Source organism: Spinacia oleracea, chromosome 6 (genome assembly GCF_020520425.1).
Source record: "Spinacia oleracea cultivar Varoflay chromosome 6, BTI_SOV_V1, whole genome shotgun sequence".
Lineage (NCBI taxonomy): Eukaryota > Viridiplantae > Streptophyta > Magnoliopsida > Caryophyllales > Amaranthaceae > Spinacia > Spinacia oleracea.
The window spans coordinates 33065808-33070006 of record NC_079492.1 but is presented as its reverse complement, the minus strand read 5'-3'; the positions used below and the strand labels follow the sequence as shown (position 1 = coordinate 33070006).

Here is a 4199-nt window from a genome sequence, read left to right as displayed (position 1 = left end):
CTCCATATGATTCAGATATTGAATATATGATTTATTAATTTCCTACGTATTTATATTAGTGACTACTCCGTATATAGTAAATATATAAACTTTGAACAATGATTATATTACTAATGTGATAACTATATAAAATATTTTAATTAGAATTATTGAGAATAAATTAGTTTTCTGTTTATGTTAATTTTACTACGTATTATTTTAAACATTAAATTATATGTTTCACATATATAATTTTAGTAGGGATTATATCATCATTCAAGTAGTGCTTATATGAATTTTAGGATGACTATGCAATTTTAACAGTTACTCATTTATTGTTACAGTTACTATGCGATAAATATAATCAAGAAGCGTATTGTTAGAAAAGTTTAATTCAAAAAAGAAGAAGAATTGGAAAATGGAGATAATGAGAAAAGGGAAAGGACGAGGACGAGGACGTGTAAAAAGAAGACAACCAAAGTAAAATAAATATTTGTATATAATATTGTTGTAGTTATGGTTGGTATTTTTCTTATGTTGGTGAATATAACATTTAGCTACCTAAGTTGATGAACGATTCAATAGCTTCTATGAATATCGTAGCATTCTAAATCAAGTGCCAGCATAGTGTGTATTGAAGTTGGAAAAGTAGAAAAATAAGATATATTTTATAATTGCTCTTTTATTATTATAGTTCTTCGTCTTTTTGTAGTTATTTATGTTTTGTTATAATTAGTATTTTTTTGTTATAGTTCTTCTTTCAATATTATAATTAATTTTTTCGGTAATAGTTACTATTAATTTTTTCGGTAATAGTTGCTACACGATTTATTTTTCAATTTATAATTTCATTTCATATTTAAGAGCTTAACGACCTTTTTAAATTTTAATTATTTTCGGATTTTTAATAACTTCGGAACGTTCTTATTTTATTCGAAAACTAAATTTAATTTTTCGTTAACGATAGTTTATAAAGAATTATTTTAGTTAAATATTTCTGTTTTTAAGAAATTGCTGAAAATAGAAATCAATTTTCTGAATTTTGGCCTAATAATGTGAAATTACGAAAATGCCCTTGAAGAGCAAGATTCCATTTCACCTCTTCTCCTTGCTCTCCACGTACAAAGCAAGAAGGAGCATTTTTCCTTCCTTTCTTCCTTTCCCTTGAAATCAGTCCATGTTCATGCCTTGGCCTCCAAGGTCTTCACTCTTCTTCTTCACTCTACTTTTCATTATAAACAACCATTTTCTTTTCCGTTTCTTTTATCCAAAATTAGTTTAACCAAAACTGAACACCACCCCCCCTCCATGGTTTTCTGTTTCGTTCGAACCACCACCATCAGCCACTGAAACCAACCACTGCCACCACCGTTAACCACCACCTATGTCTCACCTACCGCCCTACTACCACTTCTCATCCACCACCGTAGCAGCCACCCCCCTTAGTGCTCTCCTCTCCTCGCAGCTCCGCAAATCCCCTCCCCTGCCTCCCTCTTTTCTTCCCAGTGTTGCACCACCACAACCACGCCACCACTTCCCATCCACCGCACCACCCCTCTATTAAATCTCCGCCCCCAAATACTCCGGCGAACCATTGCGCCGCCGCCCAAAACCGCCCAACTCACCACCCCTTCCCTGTTTTCCCCTGTTCGCGCAACACCCCCCCTCCCTTCCTCGTTATCCTCCGCCGCTTAACCACCATCGCCATCACCGGCGATACCCTGCGGCGCCGCCCTACCCCAGTCACCAGCCACCACACAAGCCGGCGTCGAGTCAGCCAGCCACACTTCCTTCCTCCCTTCGTGCTTCCCTTAGCCGTGCACCCCTCCCCTGTTCTTGCCCCCTTCCTTGTTTCTCTGCCGCCGCGAAACCACCCCCCACATCCGTCGCATCTCCGGCACGGCTCCGGTGCTGCTGCGCCACCCAGTACCGAACCCAGCTCCCTCCTCCCTCCTCTCTTTCCTCTGTCGTGTTTCCCTTCCCAGAAACCAAAAACCAAATTTTGGTTTTACAACTTTGATTTTATTCTCATCCAACCCATATTCAGTTGGGCCCAAAAACTCCAAAACTTTGGGCTTTAGGTAAGACAATCTGAATTTTCAGATTTTAGATTTACCAATATTCATTTTTTGATGAAATTAGTTACTAAGAAAATATATTATTTTTAAGGTTTAATTATCGATTTTAATAAAATAAATTACTAGCTTTATTTGGCAAAAACTGTATTTATAAAATATTTTTATGTAAATCGATTTATGAAATATATAAATATATTTCGATTAAAAATTTCGTTTAATAATAATACTTTCATTAAATTTCGAAATTATACTTTTTATTAAAATTCGTTAATCATAAATTCTTTACTTATAAAATTTATTATTTATAAAATATTAATGATAGATTATTTATCGTTGTAGTACTAATTCAATAATTCAATTTTCTGAAAGAAATCGGACTTGGAGCTCAGGAAGAATGATTCATCAGACGGGAAATATAAAACTACGGTTGAGGTAACGGCTATTGCTAGTACCCGCAATCCCCTTATAAATATGATTTATGAAATTATGACGTTATGATTGAAATTTATGAATTAAATGTTTTGATGTGTTTTTATGGATTGTGGGACGAAATATGATTTGATTGAATTGTTTCCTATAATATGATTTGATTGAGTTTTCTCATAAAATGATGTTTATGCAATGCTATGAAAGGAATGATATTTTATTGATCCCAAGATCAAAATGATGTTTTATGAGTTAAAAGAGTTATGTTATTTCAACTGAAATACAAAAGCCAAGGCTTAGTAAAATTACATGAAAACATGATAAATGAAAGTGAAAGACCTGGTTTGTCTGGCAGTATATAAACTACTATCTTGCTATCTATCGGTCATGCATGCACCACGGACACCTGTCCACCCATGGATTACGAGCCCAGGCTCCCATGGTTATGAGCCCAGGCTCAGGGTCCAGGCCCCATCTTACAGTTCGATGATGAGCCCAGGCTCTTATGGGCCCAGGCCCAGTGGAGAATTCCTTCACGGTTCGTACTTGCCGACAACTAGCATGTTAATTAAAAGCTTATGAATGACGTTTTCATTAAAAGTTTATGAATGAATTAAATATGATGTTTTATTAAATATTTTACTTATTCTATTCTCCCTGTGTTATTAAATAAAATGAATTGAAATGAATTTACGTTGCTAGGGTAGTCGTTACTGAGTCTTCGGCTCACTGTTTTGTTTTCTGTTTTAGGTACTGCGGGGAACGATGGAATCGAGTAGTGGCGAGGAATTTCACCTTAGTATTAATCACCTAGCTTATGCTTAATGTTTTAATAGTTTAATTAAAGAACCTTAGTAAGTTATGTACTTTTATTTTGGGAATATAAAGGATTATTATATCAATTTTGGAGGATTTAATAGCTTATGATTGATGGTTGCCTTGTAATTCCCAAGAGGGAGTTACTGCAGGTAATGTCCCGACCGATTAGGTTAATTCCGCTGCTAATTATGCTCTAATAATTGAATTAGAGGTCGGGGTGTTACAAATTCACTCAATCCCCCCACTTTCATCTTATTTTAATAAATTCAACTCACTCTCCTAAAATTATGTGCCGGTCAAAGTGTATCTCTTTTTAAAATACGGACAAAGTATGCTCTTTACTATTACGGTTTTTACGCAAATTAAGGTAAAGGAGAAGGTGAACAAGTGGGAAAGTGACATCTTATTTAAGTGTGAAAGTAGATGAATAAAAAAAATCAGAATAGAGGGTATAGTGCTAATAAATGTTGCAATTAGATAAATAAAAAATTCAGAGTAGAGGGCATAATTGTAAACATTGTATTCCAAAAATAGAATAAGAGGAAAATGACTTAAACGGAAAGCGTAAAGAACTTTCGGGAACGAAGGTAGTATATGATTGACTATTTTATTAGGTGGCGTTCGGTTGGGGGTCTTCAGGAAAGGGAAATGGAATGATGAGTTTTCATTTGATTTGTTGTTGTTTGTTTTGGTGGCTTTTGTGATTCCCTTCGCCCTCTTTTCTTTTTCACTTATCCCCAAATCCCTCTACAATGATATCCTACCCCCCCCCCCCACCACAAGGTTTTTCATTATCTTTCCCTTGACCACCCTCTTTTCATAATAAATATAATAATAAATAATAAAGAATAAAGAATAAATAAATGATAAAAATAAGAAAGAATAAATAATAATAAT

At 34.7% G+C, this 4199-nt stretch overlaps 1 long non-coding RNA gene across 1 annotated transcript; it reads left to right on the top strand.

The window, feature by feature from the left end:
- Window positions 1–1167: 1167 nt before the first annotated feature.
- LOC130463572 (uncharacterized) lies at window positions 1168–3410 on the top strand. Its single transcript, XR_008923817.1, has 3 exons — window positions 1168–2060; window positions 2427–2489; window positions 3234–3410. It is a non-coding gene; the product is annotated as an uncharacterized lncRNA (long non-coding RNA).
- Window positions 3411–4199: the final 789 nt, after the last annotated feature.